This window comes from Mesocricetus auratus, unplaced genomic scaffold (genome assembly GCF_017639785.1).
Source record: "Mesocricetus auratus isolate SY011 unplaced genomic scaffold, BCM_Maur_2.0 Super-Scaffold_100008, whole genome shotgun sequence".
Taxonomy (NCBI): Eukaryota; Metazoa; Chordata; class Mammalia; order Rodentia; family Cricetidae; genus Mesocricetus; species Mesocricetus auratus.
Genome location: NW_024429192.1, coordinates 25,957,864 through 25,972,839, shown reverse-complemented (window position 1 = coordinate 25,972,839; position 14,976 = coordinate 25,957,864).

Below are 14,976 nucleotides of genomic sequence, written 5' to 3'. Positions count from 1 at the left end.
GGTCTCCTGGCCCCAACATGAAACATGATAGATAAAGCTGAATCAAGAAATAAAATTTTGTAAACGTAAAATGAACAAGCAAATAGTATATATTATAAGTGGATATTTTGTTTATATAATAACAGTTTTAAAGAATAAAGCCAGGATATATACGACCTCAGGAAAAATAATACTAATGTCTTCTGTTTTATGTACAAATATTAGGCAAGAAGTAACATTTCTCATAACGCAATTTTATACCTCACAATTTTAATGTTTCAAAATCCCCTTTATCACTTATAGATTTGATTCATTAAGCTATTCAATGATTATACTATAAATCACTAAAGTTAGTGTATTCATTATACCATGTAATAACTGCACAAAAAAAGAAGCAATGATAGCAATGCGAAGAATAATGCCCTATTTTTGGTGGTTTACCAACAATTTTGAAAATATTATTATAAATATTTATTGTAGATATACTTGTTAATCTCTTTTCTAATAATCATGATATTGTACAGGATTCTAATCAGTATCAATCATATTTATTAACTAAAAAACTTTGCAAAATACTTTTTCCTATATATTTGCAAACATCCCTCCAGATTGAATGAGTGTCTTATTATTTTAATAAAACACTATTTAATAGATATCCAACATCATAATATTTATTCAAATTTTGTTGTTATTAAAAAAGAAAATTTCCTTGTTTTATTCATTTAATTCCCTACAAGATTTTCTTTATTCTAATTATAGTATTTTATATACTTAATAGTGAAAAATATGTTTATCATATACCTATTTTTCCCATAGATTTTTGTCATGAATTATGTGCCTTTTATTTTACTTTTTACTTTTTACTTTTTAGCATCAAATCTTCAAAATAATTTATTTTTATTAAAAATATTCATTATTAGCATTGAATATAAATATGTCAATTCATTCAACCAAAGAGAAATTATTTGTGAGAAAAAAATGAAAAAGATTTTTGAACTACAGTTATACCTCTAAAGCTATATATATATTACATATATATATAATATAACATCAACAATATATATTTTATTTGAAAATATATGTATATGTTTGCATTTATATTATTCCATTACCACATCTAGTGAATCCCTTTGAATAAGTCAGGGTTCCCTAGAGTCACAGAACTTATGGAATGAATATATACATATATATGAATTCCAAAAATGGAATGCATAGTATTTTATCATTTATTTCAGTGACAGACAGGCTGCATGCTTATTAATTCAACAGTGGTTAACTGTGAAAGGAAAGTACAAGAATCTAGTCATTGTCAATTCCGCTAGCGTGGGTGTCTCAGCTGGTCTTCTGTATATGCTGGAGTCCTGAAGAAGTAGTGAAGGAATGGTTGTGCTGGCAAGACCATGACAAGCAGGCAGAGAACAAATTCTTCCTCTTCCATGTCCTTATAGAGGCTTCCAGCGTGATGTGTAGCTCATAGGAAAGGTGTGTCTTCCCACCTCAAGATCTGGATTAATGACATATTTTTTTCCTGTCTCAAGATCTGCATCGAAAGCCTGTCCTTTCCAGTCTCAGGATCTGGATCACAGTGGTGCCCTGTGTTTCTGGACTGTAGTCCATTCCATACATAGTCAAGTTGTCATCGCACACCTTACTGGATAGCCTAGTTCTGTCTCTAGGTTGCTCTAGGTCATGAATATTTCTACACATGCTAACTATGTATTATAGTGTATTTGCCACATTTCATTACCATTTATTTTATAATTAAATAATACAGCCACAATCTCATTATTACAAATTTATAGGTGAAGTTATGATATGACTAAAAATCACTCTTCAAATTACAGTGACCTCTAGTTTCAATTGGCACAATCTTTTTTTCTTTTCTTTTCTTTTTTCTTTTTTTGTTTTTTCTTTTTTTGAGACAAGGTTTCTCTGTATTGTTTTGGAGGCTGTCTTGGAACTTGCTATACAGACAAAGCTGGCCTCGAACTCAGAGAGATCTGCCTTCCAAGCACGTTCTTATTTATTTGTAGTTATGTAAGTAAAATTTAAGTTTCACATTACCAATGAAAGGTATATAAAACATATAAAATAAATCTTCCTTATTTGAAACAGTGTTGCAATATATATATATACCACTTCATTATATGCATGACACTGATACATATATATATATGTATATATATATATATATATGCATGTTTGGTAACATTCATGGACTATTATATAGTAATTTAATTTAAAAGGTTAGTATAAATTATTATAATAGGAATATGACCTGGAAAGACATCTCAGAGGGTAAAAATATTTGCCAGGCATAATCAAGGCTAAGTTTGACTCTTGGGATGTAAATCACAGAACCAGAGAACTGACTCCCCTAATTGTCCTCTACACTAAATAAATTTGATGTAATTTTAAAACTAAATGACATGTTTAAATTGTGAGTTTTTAGTAAAAAGTGAAGTTTGAAAAGCATATTTTGATAACATATTCAAATAAGTCTTTGCATTGTGCAAATAGAATGTACACAAAAGAATGAGAAGTGAGTACTGTGCTTTTATCCATAGTTTTTCACCTGGAGTTCTCTCTATAAGATAAAATTCTATGAAGAAATAGAAATGCCGTTCTAACATTAACATTTTTATTCTGTGTATGTCCTTTCCAAAGAATTAAAATCTTTAAATTGAGATTTAGCATCATCAAATATTCATTCATTTTCTACTGATATTACTAAGGTGATTTTGTTCTCACTGAATATCTTAGAGTTTCATGCTGTGAAGAGACATCATGACCATGGCAACTCTTATAAAGAAAATATTTAATTGGGGCTTACTTACAGTTTTGAATTTTAGTCCATTATCATCATGATGGAAAGCAGTGTGACACGAAGATAAACATGGTGTCAGAGAAGGGACCCATAATTCTATGTCTTGATTCAATGGCAACTGGAAGAGAATGTCACACTGCTTGTGACTTAAGCTTCTGAGACCCTAAAACTCATCTATTAATGAATGACACACTCCCTCCAAAAAAGCAACACCTGCTCCAGCAGTGAAACATTCCTATATGATCTATGAAATGGTCTATGGGGCCATTTTCATTCAGACCAAAGCACTACCCTACTGACTGACTTAATCACAAAGTACTATTGAAGTAAATTATTGGGTTTATTTACATAATTTATTATATAGGATTCAGTATTTAGTGATAACAGAAATAAGTCGCCTGATTCATCTATTCACATCTCTACAATTGATATTCTGCTTGATTTTTTAAATTTTGTTTTTATGTTCCAATCAATGTTTCTCCTCCCTCCCCTCTTCTCAGTTCCCTGAATCCCTTCCATTCATCCTCCAGTTTCTCTTCTGATACAGGAAGTCTTCCCATGGATATCAGCCAGTCCTGGTATGTCAAGTTGCAGTGATACAAGGCATGTCCTTGTCCTCTTCTATGAAGGCTAGATGAGGAAATCTGGTAGGCGGAATGGGTTTCAGAAACTGTCAACACAGTCAGACACAGCCCCTGCTCTCACTGTTAGGAGTCACGCTGGAAGACCAAGTTGCACAATTGTAACATGTATGTACATGGTCTGGGTCAGTTACATGCAGGCATCCTTGGTGTAGTTTCAGTCTCTGTGAAGTCCTATGATCCCAGATTAGTTGGTTCTGTTGACTTTTTTGTTGTGCCCTTGACACCACTAGATATTAAATTTGATTTTAACATTAAAGAGATTTCACCTTTACAAATTCTATGGCATTGTGAATGAGACCAAATATTTTCTAAAATATTTAAGGACCTCATTTGGAAAAATATCTTTAAATTATTTCTTTCATTTTTCATTTTCTATTTATTATGGCTATTTGAGAAAAAATTGATTGAAATGTTTATATATTTTAAATATTTTTTCCTTCACCAGATGGGAACTAATATAGCAATCTACTGACAGACACGCATAGACGGAGAGACCTTGGAACACTAAATTGTAAATGAAACATCTACAATAAATCCTTCCCCTCAGGACTAAGAGAACCCCATGGAAAGGGGCAGGGAAGGATTGTATGAGAGAAAGTGTGTGGAGAATACCAAGAATACAAAGCTTTCTAAATCAACTCGGCAAAGTTTAAATGAAGTCTCTGAGAGTGAAGTTGCCGGGACAGAGCCTGCCCATGTCGGTATAACATATTCCATTCATTTATTGTGCTTAGCTTTAGAGATTTTATGTGATTTCTGTGTATGTAAGCAACTGGATCACTTGAGTCTTGTGTTTTACCTTGGACATCTTTTTTTTGCTTCTGTTGATTTATTTTGTTCCATATCAAATTGCTAGCTTTTGTTTTATCTTAATATTTTATTTTAGAAAACACTGCTTGTTTTTTAAAGAGAGACAAACAGGGAGTCATTCCATTTCTGAGGTGGGTAAAGGAGACGATGGGAGGAGTAGAGTATGGAGAAAACATAATCAACACCTATTATGTAAGAAAAATTATTTTTCAATTGAAGGAAAAAAACTGCAAGTATGACCAATGAACTAATCTAGAATATGTACACTAGTACATCTATTCTTTCTTGAGTTTTACTTTTCACTGATTACAAGTTATGGAGTAATGCAGAGGTTTTATTTTATTTTTTTAGATTTTTTATTATTTTAATTTTAAATAGCTTGTTTTACATATCAATCCCAGTTCCCTCTCCTCCTTCCACACCCCCCGCCATCCCCCCCCAGCCTCCCACTGTATTGCCAATTGCTTCCACATAGGGGATTTCTAGTCTGTCATTTCACTCAGGGTAGGGTACAAGCATTCACCTAAGAGTCCAGGCTGAGAGAGCATCCCTATTTGTGTTATGGACACATGATGTCTGTTTGTATTCCTGGGATAAACACTGATCCACTGCTCAGGACCCCATAGGTTGCCCAGGCCTCCTCACTGACTCTCACATTTAGAGGGTCTGGATCAGTCCCATGCTGGCCTCCCAGCTGTCGGTCTAGAGTCCAAGAGCTCTCCCCTGTTCAGATCAGCTGTCTCTGCTGGTTTTGCCAGCCCATTCTTTGCCAATTTGCTCATCGCTCCTGTCTGTCTGTAACTGGGTTTCATGGGTTCAGTTCAGTGTTTAACTGTGGGTGTTTGTCTCTGCTTCCATTAGTCACTGGTGAAGGCTCCAGGATGGTTACAGACATCAAGTTCATTATCAGGAATGGGCATTCGAGGTGGTCTCTCCACTATTGCTTAGTTTGCCAATTGGTATCATCCCTTTAGATCACTAGAGGTTACACTGGTGCCTGATCTGTCTTCTAACTTATGATTCTCTCTCCCCCCTAGTTTAACCCCCGACTCAGCATTCCTGTTCCCCCATGACCTACTCTCTTCTCCCCCTCTCTTCTTCCAAGCTCCCACTCTCCCCCAACCCTTGCCATGTTCCCCATCTGTTCAGAGGATCTTGCCTCTTCTCTTGGGTACCATGTGATATGGGAAGTCCTGTGTATATGTCAATAAAGCATTGTTGGCCAATAGGGAACCAAGATAGGTGGGACTAGGAGTCTAGTAGGACACTGGGAAGGAGAAACATAGGAAGTCAAGATGTGACTGCCATAGGGATAAGAAGGCTGGAAAGTTCCCTGGTAAGAGAAATACTTAAATGAACAATTATGGGATAAATACTTAAGTAAGAGCTAGTCAGTAAGAAACAAGCAAGGCCAACAGCTTCATAATTAATATAGCCTCCTGTGTGTTCATTTGGGACTGATGCGGCTCTGGAACTAGGCTGGCGGGAAGGCTTCTCTTTACATAATGTTGATCAGGATTGGCATCATAAATTTTCACATACAATGACAAAAGCTTTAAAGGAATTTTAGAAACAAAAGAATGTAGAAAAGCATAGGTTTTTGGTAGCAGCATTTTCTCAGGTTGCTCTGTTTTGCTAGCTACAAACAGAGACTCAATGCAGCTCACTTAAGGGAGTCTTCCTGACTCAGCATTAAACAAACAAACAAACAAACAAACAAAAAACCAGCAAGATTCTTTTAACAGGCTCTGCTAACGATTGAAAGGTGTGTATGTACAGCTGAAAGTGGCAGTGACCACATCTCCAAGCCTACAGCTTTTGCTGGATGTCAACACAGACTGAGACAATGAGCTGGAATCACGCTTATGCCCGCCATCTTGGAAAAATGGCAGTTTAAACAGCCATGGTTTTTAAAGATGAGACACGTGGCCAGAAAAACATGAAGATTTACAGTAAAGTCAGACTTGGATGAAGAAAAACCTCTAAAGGTTTACAGTGTGTTTAAAAATATACGTAAGATTGAGAGAGAAAAAGTAACAGAATAGTGGTAAATAAATAGAGAAGCCGGCTGTGGTGGCGCACACAGGTAGGATTTGCTACAGAGGCAGAGGCAGGCAGATTTCCAAAAGAAACCCTGTCTCAGAGAAAAATAAAAGTAAAAGAAATAAGATAATAATAATACATAAATAAATAAGCCACATAAAGATGGAAAATACACAGAGAGTCTCGATACTGTATGCTATTTTTTTTTTCAGTTCTTTGATTGCTCAGGAAGGAACAACTGCTAAGTACACTTGATTATAAATGCTGCTGAATTAATTCAACTTATATCTTTTGAAAATGCCTTGACTTCATAATTTAAGTATAAGGATATGTTCCTTTGGAAAAGAGGTTTTGTTTATGTTTCTACAGAAAATGAAAAGCTGAGGATTCCTTCCACGCTTCTCTGGTTTGATGAACCAAGACCCCCGGAAGCAATGGTCCAAGTGATTCAACATATAAAACAGCTGAGATGATGGAGCCTTTCAGACCCTGATAATAAGGACTTATACAGGTTTCTGAGTTTAGTCATGATCCCCATGTTATGAACAGCGCCAACTTCCAGCATGAAGCAGTTTGGAATGAGCTATGTCCTAATCCCCATCTTATTTATAAATCTTTGTTTTCATTTAAATTGGATTATTTATAATTGGTTAATGATCACAACCAATCTCTTTTTAAAGGAAAAATGGGATTATGGCATGGAAATGAATACTTGTTATGGGTATGGTTTTTCATTTATTGATACAAATTCAAGGTCAATTTTGTGATATGTATATTTCTCCTCTTGATTAAGTATTGTGTTTATACTGATCTTTAAAAACATAATGCATACTTAAATACAGACTATAGATAGTTACTTATAATAGTAAGAATTTACAGTTAGTTAGATTAGGTTTTCTAGATATACAGAAATATATTTGAGATAGATAGTCTTCAAACTTTCAAAGACCTTCAGAAAATGGCATTTAAAATGGATTAGGGTTTTTCTTGACAATGAGAAATGTCTGCTCCTAACAGCACCAATTATGTCTGAGAGGAAGTTGGGAATCAAAGAAACTTGTTATGGAGTTTGTTTTCAACCTGGCAAGATTGGCCATTTGGGCAAGAAACTGCTCTTGCCTGGACTGCTTGACTGTTGCTGTATAAACTAGACAAGGAGAACCCACAGTAAAGTGACTGCTGAACTCAAACAGTCCTTCAGGATTCCTGCTTCATGGAAGAGTCTACGAGACTTTCTGCAGGACACAGAAAAATGACTGACTGACTGCTGATGCAGATGGACAGTTTGAAATTTCCTGCCTTGCTGAGAAGTGTTCCAGACACACTGTGGCCTATGGGCTGAAGATGGATGCCCCAACATTACAGAGGAATTTTGGGTGACTGTCCAGGCAGTATGATGTCTCTGTCAATGCTAGTGTTTATATATTACACTTCTGTGGTCTTTAATGGAGGTGAACTCAGATAATTATAGTTTTCCTTAGTTATGATAAAAGATAAGCTACATATAGGACTTTGGACTCACAAGAATGGTATAGATGGTATTTTCTTTAAATCTTGCTGAATGTTGATAGACAAAATATTGTAACTGTGTTCTTGATAACTGTTCTGTTATATATAATTTGACTGTGTTAAAGTTAAGACGTTTCTTTTGTTTAGACAGAAAAGAGGAGATTATGGGGGAAGTACTGTGTATATGTCAATTAAGCACTGTTGGCCAATAGGGAACCAAGATAGGTGGGAGTAGGAGTCCATGAGGACACCGGGAAGGAAAAACACAGGAAGTCAAGATATAACTGCCATAGGGATAAGAAGCCCGGAAAGTTCTCCGGTAAGAGAAATACTTAGATTAACAATTATGGGATAAATACTTAAGTAAGAGCTAGCCAGTAAGAAAGAAGCAAAGCCAACAGCTTCATAATTAATATAGCCTCCTGTGTGTTCATTTGGGACTGATGCGGCTCTGGAACCAGGCTGGCGGGAAGGCTTCTCTTTACAATCATGCATATCTTTTGGGTTCTTTCCTGTTTCCCAGACTCTCTGTCAGTGGAAGGGCAGACTGGCACTATCCTTATCCATGTCTAAAATCCATATATGAGTGAGTACATACCATGTTTGTCTTTTTGTGACTGGGTTACCTCACTCAGGATGGTTTCTTCCAGTGCTATCCATTTACCTGTGAATTTAAAGATTCCATTGTTTTTTTTTCTGCTGAGTAATACTCCATTGTGTAAATGTACCACATTTTCTCTATCTACTTTTCAGTTGAGGGGCATCTATGTTGCTTCCAGGTTCTGGCTATTACAAAAAATGCTGCTATGAACATAGTGGAGCAGATGCCCTTGTTGTATGAATTTGCCTCATTTGGATATATGCCTAAGAGTGGAATTGCTGGGTCTTGTGGTAGATTAATTCCCATTATCCTGAGGAATCTCCATACTGATTTCCAAAGAGGCTGTAGGAATTGGCACTCCCACCAGCAGTGGAGGAGTGTTCCCCTCTCTCCACATCCTCTCCAGCATAAATTGTCTTCTGTGTTTTTGATTTTAGCCATTCTGACAGGGGTAAGATGGTATCTCAGAGTTGTTTTGATTTGCATTTCCCTGATGGCTAAGGATGTTGAGCGCTTTCTTAAGGGTCTCTTGGCCATTTTAGCCTCTTCTATTGAGAATTCTCTATTTAGTTCTGTACCCCACCTTTTAATTGGATCCTCTGGTGTTTTGGAGACTTGCTTCATGAGTTCTGTGTATATTTTGGAGATTAGCCCTCTGTCAGATGTGGGGTTAATGAATATCTTTTCCCATTCTTTAGACTACCTTTTTGTCTTGTTGACTGGGTCCTTTGCCTTACAGAAGCTTTTTAGTTTCAGGGGGTCCCATTTGTTAACTGTCGATCTCAGTGTCTGTGCCACTGGTGTTATGTTCAGGAAGTGGTCTGCTGTACCAACTCATTGAAGAGTATTTCCCACTTTCTCTTCTAAAAGTTTCAGTGTGGCTGGATTTATATTGAGATCTTTGATCCATTTGGACTTAAGTTTTGTACAAGTCGATAAACATGGATCTATTTGCACTCTTCAATGCAGAGGTTTTATTAACCAGAGATAAAATTAAAGAAAAAGAAGCATTAAAACAAATCTTGAAATTGTTTAATTTTTAAATCTTTTTCTTTATTTGATTTGTTTTTTAGCATGAAAAAGATGGTATTGAGTGAAGAATGATGATGAAAGGGTCAAGACCACGCTGGAGAAACCCACAGAACCAACTGATCTGAACAAGTGGGAGCTCATGGACCACAGGCTGATGGTTGGGAAACCAGCATAGGACTATCCCAGACCCTCTGAACAAGTATGTCAGTTTGGAGGTCTGGGAAATCTATGAAGCCTCTGGTTGTAGATCAGTATTTATTCCTAGTAAACAAATGGACTTTGGGAGCCCACTCCACATAGAAGAATACTCTCTTAGCCTAGACACGTGGGGGAGGGTCTAGGCCCTGTTCCAAATGATATAACTGACTTTAAAGGTCCCCCATGGAAGACCTCACCCTCCCTGGGGAGCAGAAAGGGGATAGAATAGGGGGTTAATGGGGGACAGGGTAGGAGGAGAGGGAGAGGGAGCTGGGGATTGACATGTAAAAGAAGCTTGTTTCTAATTTAATAAAGAAATCTTAACATAAAAATGATATTGAATTAAATATTTACTTATTCTATGCAATGCGTATTTGGTACTGTTTTAAATCTGTATATTTCTTTGCTTGATTTCATGTTATCTTTAATATTTTCCAAATATGCTCATCATAATTCCCATTTTATGCAAACATCTTCGCTATGAGAAATTCATTAAAATCCATTCTATATGCTATGTGGTACATATAGTTTCTGAACTTCGGAAATTTATTTTCCTAGTTCGGTTGTGACTTGAAATTGAGATTATTATCAGCAATTGTTGTATTCAGATAACAAACATTTTCAACACAGATATGACATCTTTAGTATAAATTCAATTCTTTGCAGTGTGCACAGTGAAGAACTGAAGAATGAAGGAGATGAAAACATTTTTTGACGACTTATATTCCCTACTAACTCTTTGGGATATTGATAGCCCATACTCTGCTAGAAAACACTGTTTCTTTTGTATCTAACTGAAATTTTTGCATATTGTTGAAAAACATCACTCCCTTCTTCATGTCTACTTTGAGAAATGTTATTCTACATTCTCCTCCTGTGGATTCAACTATTTTAGATTCAGATAAGTTTTACACTTGGCTTGTTGTTTCATTTACTCCTGTTAGCACATTTTTGCCAGAACTCAAACATAATTTTAAATTAACAGATACCCTACTTTTAAGATGGTAATATTTAATTATATGTATGTGACAAATTCTCTCCATCCTACAGTGATGAATGTTAACATTGATTCAGCATTGTTGCTGTGGTGAATAAACCTAAACTGCATTTTGATAGAGGCACAATTATCTCCACAGTATAGTGGTTTCAAGTTTTTGGGCATGTGCCCAGAGAAGGGATTAATTAATTTTATGTGTTTTATTTTTAGCCTAGCTTCATAGATCCTTCATATTGCTTTCCAAAGATGCCCTTCTAATTTTCATTAGCACCCACAGGGATGGTGTTTTTCTCTATTTCTCTAAAACAAATGATGTCATTGTTACTTTTGATGCCAAGCATGGTAAGAAATATGATATAATAGCCTAATACTTTTGATTTTGTTCTTTATTAATTTATGTTACCAAATATATTTATCTGTAGCTGCTGGTAATTTTAAAGTTTTCTTTTAATAAATATCTATTCAGTCCATTTACCCATTTATCTAAATTGAGTTATTGTCTTGCTGTTGAATTATCGATCCATTGTGTTATATGTAAGTACACCTTGCCTGCTACATGAATAATGAATAGTTTCTCTCACAGAGTTTTGTCCCTTTACCTATTGTTTATTACATTTCTATACAGAAGCTGTAAAAATTGATGTCATGACATTTATCTACTTGTCTATTGTTTTTACTGAAGACCAATTGAATTTCATTAAATGTTCTCTGTTCTTTCATTGTTTTATTAAAGACCTCTGTTCTTATTCTAGTGTGCTATATCTTCTTTCTCCAAATTTTCAGCAACATTTAATATCTTTTCAAGACCTGTTTCTGTTAGCTTTCTCTTCTTTATACTACTAATTTATTTCAGGGTTTCTCGAGTATTGTGCAATTTTGATAGTCTTCTTAAGCATTTCTATCAGTTTTTGTTTGCAACCAGAATATCTCACCTTAAAGATTACTCATCATTGTATCTCCTGCTGAATAGATTTTGTATGTGAATGACACTTTTATTGTTTTTAATCAACATTTTCATGGTGTCCTTTTTTGGCTACAGTAAATAGTACTGTAAGAAATGGATAAATGTTTATATCTATGCTTCATGCTAATTCTATTTGTTCTAAATATAGAACCAGTGTGACTGTACAAATTAAGATACATGGAACTGGGATGAGATAGGTTAATTTTATTGGGAGAAACCAGGATCAACAATCTGAGATTCCAAACTTGGCTGCCCTGCGTGTTCCGACCGGAACCAAGAGAGAGTATAAGCCTATCCCTCACCCCAGATTAAATCACACATGCTCACATACACACCTGTGACCTCTCACAAGTGGGTGTGGTCAGTGCAACACGTGTTTGTCTGATTGATCTCTCACTATAAACTAGAGTTCAGTTACTGAATAATACAGTAGTATCATAATGTGCAATGTGTTCCATTTCTTTCACCTTCTACAAGAATACATTAATTTATATTCATTACTTTATCAGTATTGTTGTTATTACATTTCATTTTGGATTACTCACACTTAGCATGTCTAACATACTATACAAATTTGTTTAATTACTTATTTGTATATATTTGGAGTTTACTGAATTTATTTCATAAAATTTCCTGATATTCATTAAGGGTATATTCTACTTTGCGGATGTATATTCTACATGCTTTCTTTAATCTCCACAATCCTGCTATTTTCTAGTAATTTTTGCACATTTAAAATGGCAAATATGACAAATCAGCATTTAGAATTCTAAGAAATCTTCACACTGATAACTACAGAAGCTACACTACTTTGCCATCATATGGATTCCTTTCTCTGCCTCCTTACCAACTTTTGTTTTCAGGTATTATTATTTCTTTGTCTTAGTTATTTTGATTCTGGTCAAATAAAATAGGGTGGGTTTTAATCAGTATTTCCATAGTTGTTAAAGATATTGAACTTTTATTTTGTTTGACACAAAGTCTCTCCATAGAGCCCTGGGTATCTTAGAACTCACTATGTAACAGGTAGATGACCTAGAACTCCCAGAGATACCTCTTTCTTCTAGATGTGGAGGTATAAGCAATTACTGATCCATTCTCAATTTTTTTGAGTTCTCCACTCAGACTCCTACTCCATTTAATTTTGTCACTTTTTTTCTTGATTCCTTGTTTTCTGGTTTCTTTATATATTCTGAAATGCCTTTCACTATCTGATACTCGTCTTCACTCAATTTGTTGTTTAATTTGGTATCCTGAAGCTTTTAGGACTCATGAGATCCCATTTTTCAATTGTTGATCTTAATTCCATAGCAAATTGAATGCTACTCAGAAAAAAAAATGAAAGCTTTCCTATCTTGTGTAGGACATACTTATTTCTTTTGCCTAACAGTTTCAATGTCAAAATGACCCGGTCTTAAACCCTGGCCAATCTTATAACTTACTACTCTATAGTATTAAACCTTTCTCAGTGCTGTCACTTCTTCCTATAATTTACTGTGTATCATTCTTAATTTTCCTTTAAGAATCATAAATTTAGTTGTCATCTCTCACCAGAGCAAGCATATTACACCAGCTTATTGCTTTCTTTTATCTAATGGAGAGTCATCTATCTTACAATTTGATGGCTGCATGATGATCATGCATCCAGTAATTATGATAATACTAATAGTAATCTTAAATATAAAGGAAAATATATTAAATGAGTCACATGTGAAATATGAGTAAAACCCTTTCTATCCATAATAGTACTTAGGTTTGAAGTAACAGTTTTTTTCAGACATTAAAAAATGCACTTTGATGATACTTAATTCTAAATCTTTAGATAATAGGGCCTCAGTTTTGACTGAGAACTGATAGTCACAGTGAAACCATTTGTTTACTTAAGATTATTTTGTGAAATTTATATACATGTTCAAAACTCAAAATGAATGGATCTCCACTTTTTATTCATGATTTATTTTTATACATATATGCCTTCCTCTAAATTTATAAATAATTGGTTATTGATAGCTAATATTTCATGTCCATTTCCTCCAGGTTGTGTTTCAAAAATAGAGAATACAGAGGAAAGAAAGAGAGAAATCGAGGCCATGAAATCTTATTTTAATCACATGTGTTTTCAAATCTCAGTACATAAATATAGATTGTAATATTTTTTTTCCAGAAAAGGCTCTCCTACAGATACTTGGTAGACCTCCTAAGCAACTATATAATGAGTGGGAGGTAAATTTCAAACAAATATCTTATTTTTATTTCCAATCTAGTCATCCATTATGTTGGTCCATTATGTTTTGGCTCCTATGGAGCTGAGCACTGCAGGAACAATGAATTGAGCAATGCTGACTACCATTCTCATTATACCAGAAGCTGAGATGGGATAATTTAAATAGAATATCCTGGCCAATGGCTGGATAGAGAAAGTTGAAAGAAGTGAGAAAGTCATTTACAGATTGGGCATTATCACAAAGGCAAGATTATCTAGGCTCAATCCCTCATCCACAACTCATGTGGTCCTCTTTGGAATTCTGTGGCCATCACCTGCTGTTAAAACTCACTTTGCTTTCATGCAGGTTAGTAAATAACATATATTTGGAAGTATTAGGGTTTACTACAATTTCAGTAAGGCTAAAGCCCACTGAGCTTTAAAAATGAAACTGTACCTGTAGTTATCTAATTCTACCTTAATCTATTCTGCACTCTGATAATTGAAATTCAAACAACAGACATAAGAATAAAGGTTATTGACATCTTAGAGTTAGGACAAATAATAAGAGAAAGTGTTATTCACATTGTATCTATGCAAAGTTAATTAATGCAGGTATTGGCTGACTTTCTTTGCTTTTAGTTGACACTAGGCCATGAGGGAAAATTTGAGGTCAACTATCTTTTGAGGACAACTTTCAAGTTCAAGTTTTGACCTTTATACACTCAATGACCCTATGAATACAGTACAGATAATAATAATGGCTATCTCTAATATGCAAACATGAAACACAAAGAAAATTTTATATCTAGAAAAAATCAGGAAAGGAGTGTTCACATCTGCATGTATACCTATTCACAGAGCAGTCATGTGGAGCTCATATTATAAAACCACAATCAAATAATATCATATATTACTGTAAGACTAATGTAGTGAAATGGACATCATTCTCCTTACTAGAGTTATATTAAAAAGTCAGAAAGTGCTTTGCTGTTGTGATTTCACAGGTCCAAAAAGTTACTGAATTCTTTGAAGATATTCTCTATCACAAGCATAATCTTACAAATTACAAGTTTTACTATTGTCCTGACAGAATGGTCCATGTGGATAAAATGATTTTAATAAGCTTTCTCATCATGGAATTGATGACAATTTCAGTTGTCACAGAA